At 35.0% G+C, this 25,752-nt stretch overlaps 1 protein-coding gene across 2 annotated transcripts in view; it reads left to right on the top strand.

Moving 5' to 3' along the window:
* NKAIN2 (sodium/potassium transporting ATPase interacting 2) overlaps window positions 1–25,752 on the top strand; it is a 518,210-nt gene that overhangs the window by 415,374 nt on the left and 77,084 nt on the right. The gene's annotated exons all lie outside the window — the stretch shown is intronic.

Genomic DNA, 25,752 nt, shown 5'->3' with positions numbered 1-25,752 from the left:
CATGCTTTCTCCCTAGATTTAAGCAAAAATTGATAGGCTTTTGAAAATTCTCTCTTGTCTTAACTTCATCCTTATTTCCCCACTACTATTAAATATCTGCAAATCTCTGCTAAGTAAGGAGAGATGCTTCTTAAACAATGTAATAGTGCTACTTCCTTTTTGTACAAAAGGATGATATGTGGGTTTTTTATTATTTCATTACTCCAGTCTTTTTTGCATTCATTCTTGTAGAGGGCCTATAATTAAGCTTGATATAATGGCAGAGATTTTTCCTTACTAAAGTATTGGCATCAAATGAGTTATATGATGGAAAAAATTACAAAGATATAATTAGTTAAAAATTTTAATAATATAACCTGGTAACTGTTGTGGGTTTTTTCAAGGAGTGGTACGACAGAGGAGCAATTAATTTCAGCTCTCTGAAGAATAATCCAGAAAGTATGTTAATGAGCATAATAATTTTTCTCTGTATTTAGTGTTCATGCTGTTCACCCTCATAGAAGGGTACAGACAACCCTCAGTTCAGAAGGTGAGTTTGGAACCTTGCACCTCTTGCAAAATAGACTGTGAAGGCTGATTCTATTATCTGAATGCACGCAACTGTATTGACAAAAAAATGAGTATGAGAAAAGCAACAATTAAAAAATTAGAACAAAGGGAGCACTGGGTCACTTAAACATATTTGTTACATCAGACCAGCTACAAATGTGCTATGAAGCATTTTATGGCACCTCACATCCTAGTTCTGCCTGTGAGGTTTGTGCAGAAAGCACCATTCCAGCAGGCTTTGTCACGCAAGTGCGCTTTTGTGTCAGTAATTTGCTAATGCTGTCACCTTGCAGAATGAAGCAGCATTAATCTTAGGAGAAGCACAGTAATATTCCCCAAATGATCACAGAAGTTGGAGCACCTGCATCTGGTCTCTGCCTGCTGCTAGTGCTAAACCCTCGTCTCACAAAGATGATCTGCCTTTTTATTATCTTAGGTTTTTGGTCAGAGAGAGAGAGTTTGTCAGCTGCAGGGTGACTCCAGCAGAAGGCTTCTGGCTCCAGCAGAACAAAATCTCCTAAGTGAATGAAACATAACTGTAAATCCTTAAAATGTCACACTACTTGTGTCCTTACAAATGCACTTATGTTCCTTGTTTTATAATATATGTTGACACTTGTGGGAGCCTAAAGAGTGGTACTTATACTTAACAAGAGGAAATGTCATTAGCTGCATCAGATTTCATGCATATTCCCATCAGCTGCAATGTCTTTGTTCCCATCGACATCCTGGGCTGCATATAACCCCTCATAAACACTTATTTAAAATCTGGTCCTTAAAGGTCTCCAATCAATCCTCAAGAGAGTCTAAGACCTATAGAAAGTGGATTTTATAGTCTTTCCATTTAGAGGTGAAGAGCAAAACTCTATATCTAAGCATATGTTTATTCTTTAGGCAGGGTTGCCAGATGTTCTTCTTTGGTAGGTGGAAGTGCAATTAGAATGGAAAGAAACATTGAAAAAAAGTTAAATGGTCCCTCTTTCTAAAGTTTGCAACAGTGAGTTCATATGTTTTACTTGTGTTATACTACTGATGATGTGCCTCGCTGCCATACAGCAAAAGTCTGGACTCCACAAGGATGTTCAAGATGGGACCAGCGAGGGGTAGAACCATGGAAGGCAGCAAACTGTGCCTAGGTGGGAAACAACTTCCTGGACTGGGCAACATAAGTCTTCCTCACTTTCTATAATTTCTGGAAAAGGTGGCGTGTAGCCATGATTCCATTAATCCCTTCCTAAATCTGGGATTTTATAGCAAACAAAAAAAAATCTACAGAACAGACAAAGAAAACCAGATTCCTGATCCATTGCAGAACACATCCTGTAAAATATCAAAACAAAGGCATCCAGCTTTATGAGTTTGGAACTTTTCCCCTAGATCTCATGAATTCATCTCTGTAACTTGGAAAAAATATGAAAGTTGTCAGAAGCTGCATTTCATTTAATTTTTTTATCTCTTTGTCACCAAAATTCATGTAATTCTGAGAAATGCATAAGATTTTTTTTTAGCAGATGAAAATTCAGCAGCAGATGTCTGGCAATATCTATGCATACCAAAACAAGAACTGTGAGGTGTATTTCCATCAAAAAAAAAAAAAAAAAGAAAAAATCCATGTCTTTGTGGGGAATTATCTAATAATAGAAGACATTAAAAAAAAAATTAAAAAAAAGAGGAAACTTTTAGATTGCTGTGGTGATGTGCAATTGAGAAAATTGTGTGCCACATGGAGGTTACTTTCATAGTTTGCATCTTGAATGGGTTGTTAAATTTGCCTTATAAATATAGCTAGTAACTGATCCAGAATGAGAAAACACTGTTTATTATTCTCATTTCCTCCATAGAAAGAGTTTTCATACATCCAGTTATAACCGGGAATAAACACAACTCATTTGGTATTTGGTGCTATAGATGGAGCTGAACTGCTCACCAGGAAGGAGGGGTGGGAATTGCTTCTGGTGGTGATGCTACCAGAGGAGGAAGTTTTTATAAGCTCTGAGTGTCTATCTCTTTGCAGCATTCAGTGTTGTGGTTTACTTGGAGGAAAATGGATCTGGGGTCCAGAGGCCTGTGGGCTGATGACTGCCATTCACAGCCACAGGCTGATGATATATTAAATTGATTAAAAGCAACATGGAGTACAAAATAGTCTTGATCTAGCAGATTTCTCTTCTTCTGAACTGTAGGTTCTATTAAAGGAACATCCTTCTGCAGATTGCACAGAAAAGTTTACCAAATCTGCATATACTTGCAATGATATGTTTTTCAAGTAATTTGACAGCTTAAAATGCAATGTGTTTGTCCGACATAGATCTAAATGTGGAGACTCACACATATATATACATGATATTAAATTAGGCTGTGGTTTGAGGTTTTGCAGGATTTTCTTAAGAAAGATTTTCTCAGGAAAATATTTTGTCCAAAATTATTGTAATAAATTCTAACTGTATTTTCCCTTTTGGAACAAAGGTAATTCCTCTATGATTAGCAGAGAGAACAATTTATTTACTTTTATGCCTGTCTACTCATAAGTGACAATAATCTAGAAATGTTCAATATTAAGTAATCATGCATTCACTGAAATTCTTGGAGGTGAGAATTTAAAAATAGGTCAAAACATCCTGTACAAAATGTACTTTTCTAAAAGCATTTCACTTACAGCACCACAAAAAGTGATCGAAATTGCATTAAGACTCATTGAAATTGCAACTCAGACTCATGGGAAAAAAGGCTTCTAATTGTCTAAAATACATTTTGGATCTGCTCCTTTTTCATTTTTATCTATTGTTAATATATGAAATTAATAAGTTATTCTCATCTTTGTCTTTTGAAAGGAACTTCTAGACTACTGTTAACTAAAGCAAACTGTAATCTTGAATCCTCATTAAGCAAAATAAGGAAGATAGGATTTGGCCTAATGGCCCAAAAACAAAGTTGGAAAAGAGTAACTCTCCAGTCCTAATTTTCCAGAATCAAGTCACTTTCCTGTCTGAATTTCTCCACTTATCATGATTTTATTACTCCCGCTATATATCCCATGCTATTCATTAATTCTAAAGTTCTTTGAAAATGCAAGGAGTCAAATGTTGTTATTAAATCAATGAACAAAATAATTAAACTGTCTAAACAGAATTGCAAAGAATAATTAGCAATTAAACAGGATGCTATTATCTGTGCAGTGTGATGATGAGAGCAAAACTAAGACAATCAGAACCTATCTGAATATAGAAGAAATAAGCAACAGTGAAAATTTATTTAAGTTTCAATTCATTAAAATGCACCTAAATGACTTTCAAATATTTTAATCCATTAAATGATCAGATCTAAGACTTTGAAAATAATTTTCCCTTCTATTTACAAATTAATTTCATTATTCAACTTCAACTATACACGATCTAGCAGAATCTCCTTTCTGAAAGTATCAATGAAATGCAAGCCTCCAGCAATCTCATCAATGTCAACTATAGCTAGTTTAAAAAATAGAGGTTGTACCAGATCTGTAACGTATTCTTAATCTGTGTGTTCTTAAACCCAAATATTCCCTTTAGCTACGTGTGTTCAGATCTCAGTGGAAGTTACTGGTGATTGTATGTGGCATCTCTGGGCATAACATGATTTTATTTTAGAAATATGTGCTTTGAAATTCTGTAAGTGGCAGGTAGATTGTCAAAGATCATGTCATTGCACTGGTTGTATTGGCAGAGGAATAAAAACCCCAAAGATATGACCTGCACTCTGAAAGAAAACCCAGCAACTGTCTTGGTTATTATTCCATTAAAATGAAAATGTTAATTCTCTTTCAATAAACAATGGGTGTGATTTTCTGCACAGGTGTGGTGACATATTTAAATCTAAAGGTAGTAGTAAAACAATAAAATACAAATTTACAGAATCTGAGATTATTCCTGGGAACTCCCATTTGAGAGTAAAACCCATCAAATGGTTAAATCAGCAAGCTGGATTCTGGGAGGCTGGTACATATCTATTCTTTGTCACAAAGCTAATCACTCAAAGTCTTTTTGATGCAGGTTTTTAAAAGGGTTTAAATACGCATTAAAATGGAGTAGGATTTTATATGTCATGGAAACCTTGCACAATTCTCACTTCCCCACAAAAAAATAAATGTGAAAATAATAGTATTCTACTGAAAAAGGAGAGCTTGAACATATGTACAATATCTTGATTTATTCAGACAAAACAGCACTACCTAGCATAGGTGAAGTTTCAGAACCGTATGCTCTTCTCTGCAGTAAATGTGAAAACACCACTCTTTCTTGCACTGCCCCAAACTCTAGACATATCAGAGAGCTGCAGTGTCAATAAAGAGATGCAAGTACTGCATAATTTACATGTAGAATCAGGCCACAGGAAATTCAAATTAGTCACTTTATGCAGGCACCAATCTGCTGACTTCTCCCCAAAAATTAGCAAAGTGGAGGAGGCTTTAAATTTGCAATGTGTTTTCTTTTTCAGAAGGTTTTCCAGATTGTCGTGTCATCATTAAACACATGAAAACAACCAACAAAAAAAATTTTCTTCCTCTGAGTACAGTAGGAAATGGAGGCAATACAACACAAAATCTGTAAACCGTGTTTTCATATAGGGAAGCTTTAAAAATATTGTAAAGGAAAATATTTGGTGAATAATCACCAAATGTGATTGATCACCAGCATGAGATTAAAATATTGTACAAAACAAAACTTGATGTAATTTTTAAAGCATAACATTTTATTTTGCCTTAGTCGCTATCATAGGACTAGCCAGTTGAAGGACTGTAAAAAAGAGGGTAATTTCACAAAAACCCTTGGGTGATCTGATGACAGGAGTCCGATTTCACAAGCTGTGTAAATTCTCTAAACATTTTCTCTGAGTTGCTCTAATAAAAGTTTTCTTGATCATTTACTTAAACAACCCACAGAATCTAAGAGAAGATTAAAAGAATGTTTAGATATTAGCACAAATGTGCTAATGTCCATGAATCCCAGAAAACAAACAAGGAATGTTAGTGGCTTTTAATCAGAAAAGCACCTGATTTAATAAGAAATCTTAGCTGAATAACTGTCATATGAAATGTCTGTTTTGAGCAATTCACTAGTTACTCTAGAGACTAGAGGAAAACACACACGGATGAGTTCCCTCACGCTTTCAGAGTGTTTAAGACCATGCAGACATCAGATGGCACCAGCTGGGCTGGTGAGGACCAGTGAGCACACCAGTGAAGTGATGAGGCAGAGAGCTCCAGCCAGTGGAGTGGATCTCAACACACTGCCCAAGGGAGATAATCAAAAGTAGGTGCAGGGCAGGCCTAAAACTGTAAATGCTGGGCTGGCATCCAGGTGAAAAGGTAAGACAGCAGACCTGTGAAGAGCAGGGACTTGAGATATATCTAAGAGGAAGGCATGCAGTCCTGAGTGAGCTGGCACAAGGAAAAGCAAGAACTGGAAGTAGAAATAGACTGTTGGAAGCCACCACAAGACCCCTGCAATTATCAGTAAGAGGCAATAAATGAACTCGCTAATAAACTCTCAGTGGTCAAGCCAGGCCTCCAGGAAACTGATTGTCACTGCTGGTTGGTAGAAGCTGGTAACTGGTCACAGCACTCTAGACATGCTTATTTCCTGTACAATCAAAAGACAGATACTGGTCAAGGCTGCATCCTTTTATTTTTTGACTGCCAGGCTTAATGTTGTTGACCAGCTTTGCTCAACCATACTTTTCAGATATGATTGTACCACATGGATCTCAGCTGCCCAAATATGTTCCATCATCCAAACATCTGCCAAAGTTTATTATGTCCTTGTGAAGCACCTCACCTCTTTGTTGTTCAAGAGAGGCAGATAAGTTTAAATAATGTAACTAGCTCTTTTTTGTTAAATTGACTGATAATGGTAGCATTGGTTTTGACTAAATGACGCATCCAAGAAAGTAGTAACTTCTTAATACACTGTGAAAGTGAGGAGGTCTTCATCTAGCCCCGATACAGTGGGGAAAAGGTGTTTCTGAAGATTATAATTTTCTTGTCTGTTTTGTTACTAGACTTGATAAAACTGACTGAATTCAATTGATTGAATGCTATTATATTTTTTAAGGTTTTTAGGTGCATGAAGATAAGCATTTTTAATTTTCATCTGATTAAAAAAACCACCAAAAAAAGAACAAACCAAAACTCCCAAAAAACCCTGCCTCAAAAAAAAGAAGTGTTAATGCAAGTAGAATTAAAATTCTTTATTAAGCTTCCATCTTAACTGGCAACTCCTGAAAATCATTAGGACAAATTACAGTACAGATTCAAGAATCAAAATGACATCAAGAAAACTAATGCTACACCAATGAATGGTCAAACATACTGGCTGAAAGCATAAAATCATAGTAACCCATGCCAGCTCATTCTGTCTCAAATGTGCACACTCTGTAAAATACAAAAGGATGGGCAGAAAGAAAATAATTCATTTTGTCCCATTTATTAGTCATCTCCTGGTTTTCTGAATGCTGCTAAATAATAAGGAAATATTCTCACCTGCTATTGTGAGTTACATTATCTCAGATTAATTTCACATGTTTCATAGAATTATGCCCAAAGAAAGAAGTATTAAATGCAGTTCTGAACTGAATATTGCTGTGCCATTAACAATAAAGCTTAGGGGTTTAGATGATGAAGTATGCAAGGTCAAGATTCTGCAAACTAAGCCTTTTAGCATGTGTATGTTCAAGTCAAATTTATTATTGTCTAATGAAAATAGCTCAAAGGCTTGGAGGGTTTTCTAGCAAGTAAAAATAAATGAACACAGCATCTAAAGCCAGAAAGATCTAGTTGAAATCCCATAAAAGAACACTAAAAATAATCTATCAAAAGGATCAAAAAAGTTTAAAAATAAAAATGACAATAGCAATGCATTTTAAGATGTTGATACATCAGAGAAGGCAAGTTTGAAATCTATACCTATAACCAAATTGAAAAAAAATAGTTGACCAATGTGAAACTGCGCAGGACTGCAAAGGACTTTTCTGCAACATTATCTGTAGCATCACTTTAATCCCTGCAGTTGACAATCAACCCAGAAAGTCTAGGATATGTTTGCAGAAGTTTATATGGTAAACACATAGGGCTATTCACAACCTCTAGCTGTTGCAAAAATACTTGGGAAATTGAAGTGTTCCATACTTGAAAACCCAGAAATCAGTTTCTTACACACCTGCAATTCATGCCTTGTTGTACATAAGCATTGTCATGATAACTTAGTGTTCTCCTCTTTCTTCCTTGTTTCTTTTCCCTCTTTGTTCACTGGTGAATGAGGCCACTTTATGCTATTCAAAATCTGCTACTTCTTCCTCAGTGGATGACTATCAAAAAGAAGGACAATGAAAGAGAAATTACAAAACACGAGGCCTTTTGTTTCCTCCCTGCAAAGCATATTGGCTCAAATACTTAAAGTTGTTTCAGATGCCCTTTCTGCCAGGAAAAGAGTAGTGTCATACTACACACCAGAGCAAAGGAAGTAGAAAATTAAGTATGACCTAAAAATATCATTTTAATTGCATGTAACATGTGAGACGGCATTTTATGTAATTTGATATAATCAGAACCATGACGGCGTTTTGGTTTTTTTTAGGTTAAATCTAGATAGCCAGATCACATACTCACAGCAATATGGATCTTACTGTCCAAAGCCCATCTAGGGCCTTTAAGCAAGTGGCTGAATTATTCTGTGCATCTTCTTAATGAATATTCCTAAGTAAAATTAGTTAAATTAAAGCTAAATAAGAGAGATACATCTAAGCTGCATACACACACTGAATTTCAATGTCACAAGACAAGTTTTTCCTCTTTGGGTAGTTTAATTAATATGAGCCAACATGCTGGAATAACTCACATGTCAGTTTGTAACATAATTATCATAATGACTAGAAGATAGATGGAATTTCAGTAGATATTATAAAACTAAATATTCATTGCAGCAACTGCACTATGGTTATCTAGGAAGGTTCAGGGTCTGAATCAGTTAAAACAGAATTAGAATTTACTCATTTTTAATATACAATTTCCTGATTACAGAGGGATCTATAAGTTGCACTGTAGTTTTTGGACAAAATATTGCATACTCGGTATGGAGTAAATGGTGTTGGAAGGAGATCTGAATGGCAAAGATTCTGCTCTGAATTTAGTGCTAAAGGAGACTGACTTTATATAGCAACGTTGGGTTGTACTTTTGTAATAGAGGTGGCTGGTCCTTCTTCTCTTTGTTTCCAGTGTACATATTGCATATGCAAGGTGCTTATCCATATGATCTGTAACCTTCCTCTTCTCTGCGTTGTGACAGCTCAGTTGTTTAGAACACAGAGCTAACAATGCCAAGGTCGATCCCTGTAGGGCCCATTCCCCTGAGAGCTGGACTCAATGATCTTTGTGGGTCTCCTCCTCCTCAGAATACTCTGTGATTGCAAAGTTTCCCCAAGTGTCAAATTGCAATTTTACCAGGCCTGTAGTTTCCAGGCACACATATACTCCTATACTCAAATGTTACTAAAGTGAATGAAGTAAAATCAGAAATCCCATTTTAAAGATATTTTAAAGTTTTCTTTTTAGTGATCCAATAGTGATGATTTGAACAGCACATTAACATCAGGGAGTTTGCTAATAAGTATATTTAGTAAGGTTTATACTTTTCCTGCATCCTAAACTAAGGAAACAGGTTCATTATCTTGATAAATTAATTAAAAATAGGTTTCTAATTCTGAGATCAGCTAAATAAAGATAGTTTTTACTGAGGTTTGCCAACAGTAATACAAAGAACACTTTTCTCAGATTCCATACTGATCATATTTTTTCTATCCATTTTTAAAAAAACCTTCATATAGTGAATAAAAATATTTGAGACATGCTCTTGATTAAAAAAAAAAAGTTTTTATTTAAGGCAAATGAGTATACATTGCTCTGTATTAATCAGAGGAACAATACACCTCTAAGAAATAATAGCTAAATTTCACCAGAATATACAAAGTATGATTGCTCAATTCATCACTCAATGGTAATATCAGAAACTCCATTACACAGAATTATATCCAGAGATTCCCATGGAAGTGTTCATGACTACTGAGCAAACACTGCCACTAAAGACCGATTTAGAGAGTTGCATTATTGAACAGAACATGACCCTTGCACACAGAACAGGAATCATAAACTTTAATCTGCTTGTTGTCAGGGGGACATATTGCATGTTAGTCTAGTGATTAATACCTAATTTGAACTGAGAAATAGCTGATATTTTAAAAGCATGTTAACTCTCTGCAGGGATCAAGAACCACTGGATTTAATGCAGTCATTGGTATGTTATGTGAATATAGGCTGGTAATTACAGCTGGTAGTGAAGGAAGTTGAAACTCAATTTATTCAAAACAAAGGAAACGACGGGTATGACAGCAGATAAGAAGTGAAATAATACCAAGCAGGAAATCAGGACTTAATAGTTATGGAAATTTTCATCTGAAATTTGAAAATAGGAAAATAATTTCAGGTTCATACAAAGCTGAAGTTCTATGCATGTTTACCTGTCTCACTTAGCACAAACTAAATTAATTACAGGTTAGCTCACCTTTGCAAAATCTAGACTGTATCAAGGACCATTTCATTTCTAGGCAGATTTAAATTTAAAGTTCCAAAATCAAGTGAGATCATATTTTAATATTCTGAATAATGCATGAACCAGATATACTCCATGATACTGTGAGCTGTTTCTGATCCCAGTATTTTTTATTTGTGTTGCCTTTTTTATGTATCTGAGACTTTTAATAACATAATTTGTGACTTCACTTTCTTCGTGGCAATTTAACATTTGTGTTCAAGATAATGCTGTCAAAAAAGAAAACCCAATAAAAATCAGGTGCATTAAATTTCCATATTGTCTCCTTTTATTCAATCTGTAGTTTCAGTTGGCAAACCAATTCCTTTTTAAAGAATTAGGTAAAAGTTGGCTGCCTGTAATTTTTTTTGGCTCCTTTATCAACTCTGTGGTGCCAAACAAAAATTCCATAGAAAGTTTTGATAATATTATGGGCACAGTATCTCTCGTCTTCTTTCCAGTTTTGGAGTGGGATATAAGATATCTATCAGAGAGTTTGGTGTTCCAATGGGGAAGTTTTGGAGTTTGGATATTGAATCCAAAGCAGTACATTCATGGCAAAATCATGGCAGAATCCTGGAAACTACCTACAGCACTGCCACAGTTCCTGGAGCTCACAGACACCCATAAATCAACTATTTAGTTGATTTATTCAGAAATCAATTTTTTAGTATTGCAGACTCCTGGGAACTTTGTCTCAGAGTCCTCAAATTTCTCATGCCAGATGAGTTCATAGCCGTTTAAGGCCAAGTTTCCAAAAATCTTCAAGAGTTTTGGAATCATACATAAGTGTCAAGGTGAATCATCTTCTTACTTATCAAGTAGAACTTCAGTATTCTTCCAAAGGAAATGCCACATTATATATTTAACTAAAACAAATTTTTAATTATTATTCATGAGGGAATTTCCAACTTACCAAATATTTGCTCTAATACAACATATTTCTAGTTGAAGTGCCTTTTTAGCACATCTATCTGCAGAAAACATGCATCTGGCTCACAGGTTTATATATATATATAGACATATATATGTATATGAATATAATTATTTATTTTCAATATGATTTCTTTTTACTCCAGAATAGCCATACTTCTAGTTTTATTTCTTAAATGTAAGGAGTTGAAATGAATGCAGATATTACCTTTGGATTAGTATCTTGAGCTCCTCTAAAGCCAAAGGACTGTAAGGCATGATTCACCTCATGCTGAAGAAAACCTCCACAGCTTTTGAGATTACTCATACCCTCACAGCACTTTTTCTGCTCCATTGCTCCATGGAGAGCTAGCTCAAAAGTAGACAGCCAAAGCCAGGGAAATGCATTCCAGCTTTTACAGGTCATACTCTGTTTCAAAAGTTCCACTGCATGCATTGTGCAATATTGTATTATCTTGTATCCTATCAAAAGCTGGGAACCTAACAAAGAAGAAAATTTTCATAGTCATTCCCTTAAAATTACTTCTATAAACAATGTTCCTTTTCTTGTATTAAAACTGCTCATATCTCTTGGAAAGCTCCAGGGAAAAGCTTACATTTAAATTCAGTTATGTTTATGCATTACATGTTGGGTACTTCCAATTATTACATTAAATATATCAAATCTCAGTGGGATGACTGGTGATAAGTGTTACATATTTATAAATATTATGTATTCCCAGAACCATGTTTTGGGTTATTAGAATCATAGATTCACGCTGATGAATGGCTCAGTAGGTCAATTAGTACATGTCATCAGCCTAAATATGCATGAATACATGATAGAACTTAGTCTATTTTGTTCTTAAAAGCCAGAAACAATAGATCACACAGACTCCCAAGTCAGTCTCCCCACCCTCAGGTCTCTCTTTTCTTCTCCCTTGGCTTCAGAAACTTTCTCCCCCAAGATCTCATTTGTATTTTCTTTGCAATATCTTTGCCATGCAATCGAGTTCTTGGGCCAGTGATGATGCACCCCCATTATAGGCAGGGAAAGAGGATGCTCACTTCATTCCGACAGCCAGTCATGCTCCCAGGCTTCTGAGCCAGGAAACCCCAATCCCTCCTATCTTTCTTCACAGGTCTCCTTTTCAGACAACTGCTCATTCTAGTCCACAGTTTTTCTTGAATTCTTTTGAGTTGAAACCCTGCCAATACTGGACAAGGTTTGTGCTGTGATAACTTTCCCCTTCCTTGTAAGAGACCAACATCCAGAATTTTGTTACCCATGCTGTGTTTGTATGTTTAGTTATTTCAACACAAATGCACTTTTCAACTTGTCTTTGCTGAATAGCACTTTACAGGAAAAAACTGAGGTTTTTCAAGATTTTGAATGCCAGTCCTTTCCTCAAATGTACTTGCAATCTCTCAGTATCATATAGTAATAAGCCTTTCCTCTTTTCAGTCATTCACATAATTAATAAAAATATATCATCATTGGGCCAAGAACAGATCACAGCATAGCATCATTTCGTATTTCTTTCCAATATGACTGTTAACTACTGAAATTTCCTTCTGGACATAGTTTCCCTATTTTTTGCAGAATATCTAATGGATAAGTCAGAATAAAAATTGTTTTGACTTTGTTGAATTGTTTCAATTCTTAGTCTCGTATGACATTCTCTTCAGTGTGCTAAGGAATCAGAGTATATTTATCAAAATCAGATGGAATGCCATACCCAGAATGAAAAAATACCCATATCCATCAATAAGAAAAGATATATTAATGGGTCAAAATACATATAAAACATAGTTATGACTTTGGAAGTGTTTATCTGAATGTCTGGTCTCAGTTTAACAAATTTAATCTCACATGCTGTGAAAGTTCCATTAATTTAATGGAATTATTTCCAGTACAAAAAAAAAAAAAAAAAAAAAAAAAAAAAAAACAAACTTCTGACGTTATCTTGGATTAAGCTGTTAGTCTCTGCAGGTTAAACATCTGAAAAATACATGAGGGCTTAATAATGAATTTTTACAGGATGCTGTGTACTCAGCCCAGACAATAAAAAATTGTATGTAATTAATACTCTATTGTAGTGATGAGGTGCACTAAGGCAGAACCAAGGAGTTTGTAATTTCCTAACCTTTGAGGACTTACCCATATAATTTTTATTTTCATTCTTTACTCTGCCATTTGTTTTTTATATTAGATCCTTTTTTTTTTTTTATTTAAGAGACGCATGCCTTTAATGTAATAATAATATATAGATTCACTTTTCAATTAAATTAAAGCATTTATTTTAGATTGGAAGAATATAAAGCTTTACTGCTGCCTTCTCTGGGCAAATTCAGCTCCCAGTGAAGTCAGAATTGCACTAACATACATGGTAGAAAACTGCTGTGATCCTGGGAATTCAGAGAATCATTAATACTTCCAATGCTTTTCTTCAGGAAAGAAAAAAATCAGTGATGTTGATGTAAAAATTATATGTCTTTGTGTAAACAAAAGACACCTCTCATAGTTATTTTATGAGAGTTTTACTCCAAAGAAAAAGACAAAGCACATGTGGTGTATTACTGGCATTTCACAGTGAAGTGATTCTATAGATTCTGGTAAAATGAATTATTTATTGAATTTTATATATTTTTCCATTGGGCAGATATACAGTTCCGTGAAAATATTTTTACCCAGTCTAAACTTAATAAATCAGATATGATATGTTTATTCCTTGACTAAAAAAAATGAACTTGCTTCTTTGAATTCACAGCATTTTTCAATATTCCTAAGCACCAGGAAATCAAAGAGCTCTTTATATCACTCTTCTCCCTGTGACTGTTCTATTGTTGTACCAACTTTCCAATTCCAAGTAATAAAAGCATCGATCTTCTAACATCTTGGCAGTGGAGTTCATCTAATTCTGCATTAGCACTAAACACAAACAAAAAATTTAGTATAAGCAGCCCCAAGAGACGCTTCAACCAGATTTCTCCATTTCCCTGGGCTAAATCAACTCCTCAAAACTCAATTTAAGAAGCTGACACAGACACTACAGTTAGAATGGTGAATCTACTCCCCATCAGTTTCTTAAATAAAGTTTTCAATCACTGATTTGGTCTACGGAGACAGAGCTCTGCTCTAGGTTCTCCTCTCAATCTGTGCTCATTAAAGGTCATTGCTCCTAGTGTTTCATCTTAATCCTGGCTGGAAGTTGGAGGGTCTTTGAGTACAGAGCTGGATACTGAAGAGATTCTCTTAAGTAAATTTTAGCTAGCCAGTAGGAAATGCTTGCAAGTAAAATATGAACACTGAAGAACTGTGATATGATTCAAGAGGAATGGAGGCAAGAGAGAAAAAATATTTTGTAATAAACTTCCTGAATTTTTGCACACTTTCATTTTTTTTATTCCCAAATACTGTGCTTTTACTACTACCATGGTCCCCAGTTTGTTACAGTAGGATTTTGAGAAATACCCCATAGATATTCATGCTTCAGGAAAACAATCCATTCAAGAACCAGAGGGGGTGGGAATTTTTGTTGGTTTGGTTTGTTGATTCATTGACTGCCTGGGTTTTTATTTGTTTTTTGAAGAACTGCAACAACCCTTCTAAAACTTTCAAGGAAAGACACATTGAATCACAAAATTATTTAGGTTGGAAGATCACCTTGTGTAACCCTCTTCTCAAAGGAAAGTCAATTAAATGACATTGTTCAGATGATTTTTTGGTCATATTTTGGATATTGACAAGGATTAAGACTTTCCCTCATTTCTGGGCACACATTCTAGTCTTTGGTAATTCTCATAGTTTAAAAAAAAATTTAAAAGAAAAATTAGAATTTTCTGTGTTCCAGCTCATATTGTCTCCTGTCCTTCTGCTGTGGACCTATGAGAGGAGGCTGCTTCTGCCTTCCCTAAGCTCTCCCTCTCCATGGTTATGGGCAGCCTTCAGCTTAATAGCCTTCAGCTATTAATCCTGAACTGGCCTCACTCCTTCCCCCTCTCCTAGAATGTCCTGTGGTCTAGTCCATAACCAGCTCAGAAGCCTTTGCTGGGTTGGTTCTGTTCTGTGTATGTCTCTCCCAGACTGGGAAGCCCAGAAGCGGACCAGCCCTCCAGGTGTTTTAGTCTTTACCCATCAGCACTCCCAGGTTTCTTTCTGCAGAGCTGCTCCCCTGCCACTCAGTGTTCAGCCACAGAGAAGAGCTCCATTGCCACTGGAAAGGGAGCAAACTACTGATGGTCCTGTCTGAGAGCAGAGCGAGGGACCCTCACAGTCATTCAAGCACTCTTGGGCACTCAATGTTGCATTAACTGAAAGCCATTCTTGCCTTTTCCACAGCCCTGGGAGATGCAGCAAAGCATCCAAACATTAGCAAAGCTTGCAAACATAGCTTCAGTAACAGTGCAGCTGACAGCTGACAGGAACAGTCAGTGAACTGTCATTAAAACGTAGCTGATCTAGGAATTAATATTTAAGGATGCCTGCCAGGTACTAGATCCTACTCTTCAATTAAGAGGGTTTGCTGTGTTGTCTTTTCTAAAATATCTCTTATACATTTCTTAACATGTGAAGTAAAAGCAGTTTGATTAGATTTTAATCAGTCCATATAATTTCTCTTTATATAAATTTTAATTTATCTCTTAAAAATAGAATAAATTTTATTTAAGACCATCCTGGAAAATAGAAGACTAAACAGCATTTGCTTTGTTATTAGTAACATATCTTCTACACTCTGTCTTCTATATCTTCTACAAAATATCAGATCAAAATTTTTGAATCTAAGAAAAAAAAAGTGTTAAATAATGGGAAACAAAAGTAGATGTAAAGAGTTGTAGAAAGAAAGAGTGTAATATCTGGAAAATTACTTTTTACCACCCAATAACACCATCAGTTCAGAACTGTAACCCTACACATTTAATCTGCTTATTTTTTCTACATCTGATATATATGTATATATATATATATATATATATAAGCATATGTATATATGGTGTGCAAACTGGTGCTATGTATAAGATTAGGAAAATAATGGATCTCTTAATTGAGGTGATTTTGCCATCTTAATTTAGGTGTTCTTGCATATATCTAAGAACACATATATTCTAATATATGCAGGTATTCCTCTTAGGGTTTAGCAGCATTACATGCCACACAGACAACAGGCAAAAGAGAGACATGCTACTGATCTGTGTGTTAGTGCTGAACTGGTTAAACTGCTGCAGTTTCTTTTGCAGTACATGAGATGCTTTCCTGCATACTAGCAAAAATATCTAGCATGGTATCATAAGATTATTCCTCAGGGGGTGCTTTTAAAAATGCAATAAAACCCATACATTTATCCAGAGTTATGCGCTGAGTCTTTGTAAATGGCTTTGAATTGTCCTTAGGAGGCCGTGGTTTACTACAGTGGTGGCATTGTCGCCACACTGTCATAGCAGTAGCTCACAAGAGGAAAGGACACCCACTTGAAAAGTTTTGCTAATGTCAGCTTGTTGGAGATTATAGTTTGTTTATTAATGTAGGTGATTAAGTTTCTTTTCATCTGTTTCCATTAGACTTTTAATGTCAGAACAGAAGTTTATGAATAGCTTATTTTTCATTTCTGATTCAAGGATTTGAACCATATCCCATCCACTGGATATGTGGGACTGTTAACTTTTTTCCAGTTTGCAAATGCAGCCTAAGCACGTCAAATTTGGAAAACTGTGACATTTTCCTATGAAAATGTTGAAAAGCATTTTCCATAGTGTAGTTCACTATCTTGTTCTTTTCATTTTGAGAGAAAAAACTAGCTAAAAATGGATTTCATCCATAGTCATCTCATTATTCAAATTTTTTTCCAATGCACAGATTAATAACCAAAAAAAAACAAAAAACAAAAAAAAAACCCTGAAAAATAATTATCAGATTTAGGACAGAAGCAGCCGTGTACTTTGTTTCTTAAAATTAGTTAAAATAATTTTCAAACACAGGAAGCTGCCATGTATGAAACCTCCATAATTCTCTCTGTGTTCAAGATAATTTAGATCTTCTTGTTTCTGTACTTAAATGACAGTATTGGATAGTCAAATTATTTTTAATAAAACTAATCTGTGGTCCATGTTGAGTGACATGATATCACACCACAAGAGAGAGCAATTTCACCTACTGCTAAATTAATTAGTTTATGTAAATTGAAAAGAGGTTGATTTATCTAATCTGATATAGCCTTAGGTATTCTAATAATAACCATCATCACCTACAAGGACATGAATAAACACTTTATGAACTGAATATCAGAGTCATATAACATGTTCCTGTGACAGATAATCTTTTCATTTAAAAATCAAATTGGATCTTTCAGACAGGAACTGAAGGTAGTTTTTAAAGTCTGTAGGGTAGGTATAGCTCAGGCAAAAGTAGCTCTTGCCATACATTGAAAGCATTGAAAACTGTGGCACAGGTTTTCCCATGTCATGTGACGGATTGGAGCTGGGCAATTCCTTAAAATTGGTGAAAGTCATACCAAAGAGTAAAATGTGCAAAACTAATGGTCAGAAACCTTAGACATTCAGCAGTATTGCAATAGAGACTGCCACATGCAGGCTTTGTGCCCATCATGCTGGGCATGTATCAGTGCTTCTGCAGAGATCTGAATTTTCTTTTACTGGCCCAAATTTGCAAGGTACATGAATGTTGCACAGCTTCAGATCTGATCTAATACTGTGGGTGGTGACATCTGTCAGCCTGGTCAGCAGTGAAATAAATTATTGTGAAAGAGCCTGAAGTGGTTGATGCTGTACAGTTATTCCACATCATTTCTTGAACAGCACCCAAGGGCTATGTGGAGAGAGACCATACTTCTCCTTCTGCCCTCCTGATAATCACTCTGTGGCTGGTGTGCTCCTTAGCATCTAGGTTTCAAAACAAGCTTTTCAGAGTCCTTCAGGAATATTTATCACTCTGTTACCACTGGGTCCTTTCTACTGACTTCAGAGGAATTCAAACCATTTAAATCTGGATATTTTATTTCGCATTGAGAATGCAAGTGGGTTGTGAGAACGAGTTATGCTTTTTAAACTTTAGCTCATTGCAACCTCCCCAACAGAACTAAATCCTTTAAAAAATATTCACTTTGGAATAGCTGTCAATCAAACTGAGAAAGATTACTCAACATTCTTTTTTAGTAATTTTCTGACTTATCTAGGCTTAATTTTAATCATTCTGAGCTCTTAATGCTTATAAAATTACCACTGACTAGAAATGCTTGGGCTTTAGAGCACAAGGTACACAACACATATTTCTCCTCAGCCTGGTATTTCATGAACCCCACCTGTGTTACAATAATCTCAGGTTTCCTAACACTGCTTTTGGTATGGAAATAGCATTTTTGGGACAGCAACACCATTTTTGTGGTTTTGAAACTCTGTCCAAAATCTTCTTACTGTTACTTCTTACTGCACACACAACAGGCAAACGATAATTATTTACATTTTAAAAGATAATTTTAAAAAAATAGGAAACATAAACCATAAATTTATCAGTGTACACATGCATTTTGTTTTACAGTGCTTAACGCTAAATAATAACCAACACCAGAGGACACTGAACAAATTGCATCAGCTGGAATGTCTTTCTGCATGCATTCTATAAATATTCTGATGCTTAAATCCTACATCATACACTTCTGCATCCTTCCTTACTAAATGCCGGGCCATAGTAAATTTTTTTCCGTGGACAGAGATGATCAAGTAAAGTATTTTTGGGATGGTTTGGTAACTTGGTAAACCATTTCTTCTAAAAAAGAAAAGAATTTTAATGATATTAATTTTATGCTGCAATTTTAATCAAGGCCTAGACCTTTCTGTATTCAGCCCTCAGAATGGTGATTCCAGCTCACTGGAAGCTTTGCATGGTCTTTTGGATATATTCCAATTATAAGATGTCCTTGTGATGCCTAAAGATTTTTGCTTTTTGTATATTTTTTCAAATACTTGTAGCTTTGTAGACTGTTAATACATGCTTATAAAGCTTGCAGTACTTTTCCTGCCCTTTCTCTCACATCTAGAACAATAAGCTAACCCTTTCTAAGACATTCCTGAAATTCTGTTTAGTCTTATTCTCAAGAAGTCAAATTCTAACAAAGACACTCTGTTTTGCACTAGAACTTAGAAGACATAACAAAGAATAGGGCAGAGAAGCCCTTGCAATAATTCCAAGGGATGGACTCAAGGGTGGGTTGCTGAGGCCACTACTCTGTTATTGGATGTACTAACTAACCTTATAAAATTTGTAGCAAATCAAATGTATGTATGTGCAGAGCCATACTTGTACACTTGAAATCTTGCATTAAAGATCTGCTTTTCACATTATCACTCTTAATATTGTTTGGAAAGTTTTTGTGTTTTATAGGCAACCTTCGTGCTCAGAGGGGTTTTATTTAGAATTAAGAGGTTATGTATATTTGTGTCTGAAAATTCTAAGCACTATTGATCTGTGTATTTGCCTGGGTAAACCAAGAGAGAGACATACTTCCTTTACTGTTTAAAAATAAAGGGGGCAAAAAAAAAACAGTCCCAAGAGAATAATGAAGTAAACATCTTTAGAAGCATTATGCCTTGCTCATAAAAAACTGCTACTAATATATTGTGAAAGCAGTGTAATCATGCAATTTCAGCTCACTAGTAATAAGCAGGGTTTGGAAACCTATCAGAACATTCATTTCACTTCTGAAAGAGACCCAGAACCATACTGATTTTAGTTCAATCATAGAATTCTTTGCTAATTTTTTTCATGGGACACAGATGAGATCTGGTCATCCCAAGGACAGAACCATGTAGATCACCTGGAAAACTGTCCACTGTACACTCACATTATCGGAGCTTGGGTATAAGATGCCTTTGTCAGAGAACGGCAATTTGTCAGAACAACGTATTATATTTAACTCAATTTTCTTAAACAAATTTTCTCAATTCCAGAATGATATCCTTGATTACTGCACAGTGTGAAATAAATAAGATTCGACAGTTAGCTACTGCTGTGGGATGCGAGTGCCTCTAGTTAGCTTTCCATTTCAGTGGGTTTTGTCCCTGCACAAGCTTACATCCTCCAGAAAGTAATTTTCCAAGAAATTACAAAAATTATGCTTCTCAGGATTTTCAATAAATATGTACAACAGCTAAATTAAAATTTATATTTGACTGCAACTTCCTAGTCCTCGTGATAAACTACATCGGACTACTGTGAAGAGCTAAAGTCATATGTTCTGCACAAGGAATAAATCAATGGATCTTAGTCCAGAGAATTCTAAAAATATTCAGTTTAATTATGAAACAATATTCATGGATGAGTAATATTCATGGAGCAATAATAATCATGTTAACCTTGCAATATAAACTGAAGTTTCTACTTCCTTTTTCATTGTATTTTCATTGAAGAACTAAATAGATAGAAAGTTTTTGAAGAATTATGTTTATAAAAAATGTTGATGCCACTGAACTAATTAAATTAATATTCTGGAGCCTAGCAGGTGTCTTTTTTTTAATGAGTAGAAATTTTTAGGTTTTTCAGTGTACATATTAAACTACTAGCAAAATATGGAGATCTAAATTAATATAACATTAATTGTAGCTTTGCTAATTTCAGAAGATAATTGACATTTATGATATAACATAATACTAATTGACAATGTCAAGCTCTATATACCAGTACCTATGCTTTTTGAGGATTATTTATAGTATTTTATCAATATAATATTCCAGTTTCATTTTAGAGAAGAAAATCGGGACATCTGAGTCATCTCTTTCATGATGGGAACTTTATAATTAAATCCTTTGGAAGTACGTTGGTACACCGGAAATCACTTAAAATACATTTGTAGAATTTTTAACTGAGAAATGGAATACTGAGAAAAGCTATCAGGGGGACAATTTTTGCCAGTTTTCATTGATGAGAAGTATATCAGCCAGGTAGATTCAAACTGGTTAAACATTATCTGATTAATGACACATAGGTACATCAGATTCTGTAACCAATTTTCAATTATAGTAGTAGAAAATGGTTTTACAAGAGGAAATTAAAGAAGGTAATTCCAGGGTACTGAAAAAAAATTCAAATGAAAGGGAAAATATCACACATATACAAAAATCAGGGAGGAAAAAAACCAATTCAGATGCAACAAAATAGAAAAATAATCTTTAAATATCCATTTTCCTTATAGATTTATACAACAATTATTTTCTATATATAAACTTTGAATTTAAAAGCAAAGTAAAAAAAAAAAACCCACACAGCTGACAAGCTCTATTTTGGTTCTTCAGTAGGGAGAGTTTTTTCTTTAGACAGGAAAAAGTCTGCCTGCATGAGAAAATGGTACTGCCTGGTGAGAGTTAGTTTTAGTGGAAAAGTGAGATAACAGAAGAAAAAAAAAGTGCCTGTAGAGGCCTCCATGCATCCTAGGCATGCAGAACTACAAATGCTTTCAGACCCTGATCTTTTATCACTGAAACCTTGTGTGATTGTTCACTCTCCAAGCAGCCGGTTCTTGCTAGTTTGAGCTTGATAAATGGCACAAGTGGTAACACGGTTGTATTCGACAAAAGATGTACAGAAGCTTGGCAGGTTTGCACAGATTTCAGCAATTCCTAATTAGAAAAATAGAAGAAATAATTTCCCATGACACAGCAAGCCACAACCATTGAAATCAGTACAATTCAACTTCCCCGAGTCTACAAGATCTCCTGGACTTTCAAGGAGAATCACCCTGAACCACTCCTTCCTCTTTTTTCTCATGGCACTGTTTGGAATTAGCTTCTCTGAGGCGCAACCAACAAAAATCATTGACACAGTAATATATTGTGATTTCTGCAAAGAGACAGCGCACTTACTAATATGTACTAGTACTAATACAATGCACAAAGAGCTGTCTTCTTTTTAAGCACAGCTCTCCTCCTGCTGTGTCTGATTACAAAGAAGCTTTTATTCTTTTTCTGGCAGCTTTTACAAAGCTTTATATTGCCATGTTCTGTTATCAGCTGTCCTCAGCCAGAAAATGCTATGCACTGCGCAGTTGACCCCCGGAAAGGGTTCCATCTACTGTATTAAACATAGGCACTAAACCCTCAGAGCTCAAAGTCTTACCAACTACGCTGAAATAAAATTACAGATGTAATTTGAAGATGTCTCATAGCCTAATCTCAGAAATCTGAGTCTCCGAGACCTACAAACTTCAAGATTCAAGATCTAGCAGTACTTTTCCTGACCACTACAAATATCAACACATCTTCAGACTGTCAGCAAAGATGTCCTACAAAATGTTTTCCTTTAGGCTTTTTTTCTTGATGAGTATCAAAATCTACTTTAATGCACCAATTTTCACTAAAAAGCTTTACAAATACCAGCAGAATTTACAAAAGCAGCACAGTGATTGGCAATAAAGCCCTTACAGATGTATTTCTGTGTCCACAAAGGAAGCAGCTGTTTGTTGAATTTAGGATAATGAAATCTTCCTTGACATACAGACTTTGAACAACAACATATTGGCTTGCCCAATGTGTATCAACAATTCTTGTTAGTTTTCATAGCTTCAAGGCTTATCAGACCATTGCTCTGCATTTCCCTGAACAAAGTTTGAGCCACAGATGTTGGAAGGGAAACAGACGGCAAATACACTAGAGAGCATAATAAATCCCCAGCTTCCATTGTAGACTTTGTCTATGTCCACTAAAACTGTATTCAAACAGTGAACAAAGTAAATAGCAAGCAGAGTTTGTCCAAAAATAGCTCTGAATGCTGTCAGTAGAAGAGATGTTAATGATAGATACATCATCCCCTTCTTGGAGTCCACAGCTCTAAAAGGGGATTCAAATCCTAAAGTGTTTTCTCACTAAGGAAAACTTTTTCATAATCTGGGTGACCTTTAATACTGAGCAACAGGAACTGCTCTGCTAGTATGGTTACATGAAAGGGGACATGGCTTGAAGGTTATAGGCAAGTTCAAAGCACATAACAATTTATACCTGAGATTTAACTGTGCAGCAGCTTTGTATTTAATAGGCTCCTTCTATGCTTATTCTGATCCCAGATATTTTGGGGATAGAAATTTTCAAGGTCTGACTTACATGTTGACTTCTCAAGATTTTATTTCAATGTCATTCTTAATCCATCCAAGTTGGAGCTGAGACATGAATGGTGTCTAATCTTACACAACCAGATTTCATGTTTTATTGTTTTGCTTTCTGAAGTTGACCTTTTTTTCTTAACTGGCTCAGTACATAACAACTGCTTTTTGAAAGTCTTCTCAATCATATGATTCAAATTTCTTTAAGATTTGAAGCTGTGTCTTCCAGTAGGATTATTATTATTATTATTATTATTATTATTATTATTATTATTATTATTATTGTTGTTGTGTTGTTGTTGTTGTTGTTGTTGTTGTTGTTGTTGTTGTTGTTGTTGTTGTTTATTAAGGAATATAACATTTCTATGCTAGGTATCTGATCTCTTTTAAAACCAAAAGGAACCAGAATAGAGTTTTACTGATTATTCAAAGAAAGAAATAGAATATAGGTCTGTTAAAGATCTCTAATTTTTTCACTAGTAAGCACTTAAAGACTATTCCTGAACAAAACAAGTCCTAATCACAGCATTGAACTTAACTGTCAAAAGATTATTTGAATACAAAGGAATTGGGTACATATTTTAAAAAATCATCTGAGGATAAATTCAGGGATGGAAGAAAGCTAGATTTTGTGAAGTTTCTATTTACATATGTAATCTTAAATATTTTCATGTGTAATTATATTTCCATGTAACTTGGAAATTTACTTGTGCTTTTAACTAATAAAGTTTTTGATTACTGAATCTGTGCTAAGCAAAAACAGCTGCCCCTAGAGAAGTTATATTCTACACACAGAGACCAGTTTTGATCCATTTTCACTTCATCTGGCAGATGTATAACATACTCAGTTCCTGCAAGCCAGTTTATCCCTTTCTTTTTCAAGAAATACATTTTTCATCCTTAGTCTGCACTTTGTAAAATATATTTAGTTCATCATGATTCTTCTCAAGGTACTGCAAATGCTAAAATAGAAATAGACAATGAGCCCTATTCATTTGTGCTGCATCTCTGATAAGAGATTAGAGGTTTTGAATTTCCCATGGTAACTAGACTGGCTAAATTTTTCATTTGACAATAACATTATGAATTCCAGTTTCAGTCATTTAGGAATAAGTCTATTACTTTAAGCAAAGTTACTCCAACGATGTCCATTCTACAACTCCTTATACCAAGTGAGAGGACCAAAGTTCTACTTGACAGGTTGTAGCAGCCCTGCCTTCAGAAAAAAAAAATAACCTTCTGGTTTGGGTAAAAGGTAGAAATTCCCATTTCCAAGAAACACGTGGCAGACAATTTCCAGTGTCTATGGCTTTAGTAGGGAAGGATCTAGAGAAAAGAGATGGTTTTAGGGGAATGAAGACTTATAACCATACACCAATATATATATATACATATTTGGACACAATTTGTATAGTTTATAAAAATGTTTGCTGTAGCTTTGATCAAAACTAAAAAATATTTGAAGTTAGTTGTATGATTAAATTCATATGAAGCATTTTACATTTTCTCAAACAGCTCATTATTTGCTGGATTGGACTGTTATGGGCAATTATTCACTGCAAACATATTTAAGGTCCTTCCTGCCATCTGATAGCTGTGTGTGTGCTTATGCAGGGTAACAATTGATTTTTTTTTTTTGTGTAAAAATTTCCATACTTTTGGTACAAACTGCAAATCAGAGAAAAAACATTAAGCTACACTGCAGTGTCAAGTACAATCACAGATCAATTGACATGTGATATTATCCAAAACCTCTCTGGATGGAGTTACCTCTTCATAAATTAGTGCAAAAAGATGAAATAAGTGGGACTGAAAAAATGGCTCTTTTGAAGGCAGGGAAATGTGAATACAACTTATCTGCTACAGAATAGCATCCTATTATTTTTGGCATGGTAAGCCTAATTAAATTGTTACATTTTAAAATCTTTATGAGAATCTTAATTATTAATGACATCAACAGGCTGGAAAAATGTAGGTTAGGTGTGGGGAGAGTTTGGCTCTGCAAAGACATTAGTTAAAAGCAATTTTTTTTTGCATGACTGAGGACATGTGCACACAGACTAGATAGTCACACTTTACAATGAGGTTACAGTTATAAATTATTTATAAAATGTTGGTAAACACTGTAGGCTATTACAGAATCCACAGAGCCCATAGATTTGTTATAGCTATGTGTAACACTCTCAAGTAATGTGCAACCACATAAAATTTATGAAAGTAATATCCGTAGTATTGTTTATGATGTATATTAATAATTCATTAATCCTTTATGAACTATTTATAAATGCAATCCTAATGGAAGGCATGGCTGACTAGTTACTCCATCGCACGAGCTGTATGGGAGTCAAAGGTTGCACACCTCTGCCCCTCCTTTTTGCCTAGCCCAGTAGTCTTTAGACAAGACAACACTCACTATTTCCTTACAGCATCCTAGGAAAGTATAGATCAGAGAGAGGCATTGCAAAGAGATTTGCCTGCAAAAAAATGCACAGGATTTTTCAGTCTTGTCCAATATTTCAGTAGAGCTACCGTAGGTCTCCTTCGCTGGGTCCAGGAGAAAAAACTCCTTGCAGATT

The sequence above is a fragment of the Passer montanus genome, unplaced genomic scaffold, assembly GCF_014805655.1.
Source record: "Passer montanus isolate IOZ18808 unplaced genomic scaffold, ASM1480565v1 scaffold2, whole genome shotgun sequence".
NCBI classification, from domain to species: Eukaryota; Metazoa; Chordata; class Aves; order Passeriformes; family Passeridae; genus Passer; species Passer montanus.
Note: the sequence above shows the minus strand (reverse complement) of the source record. Positions and strands in the feature narration are given on the sequence as shown.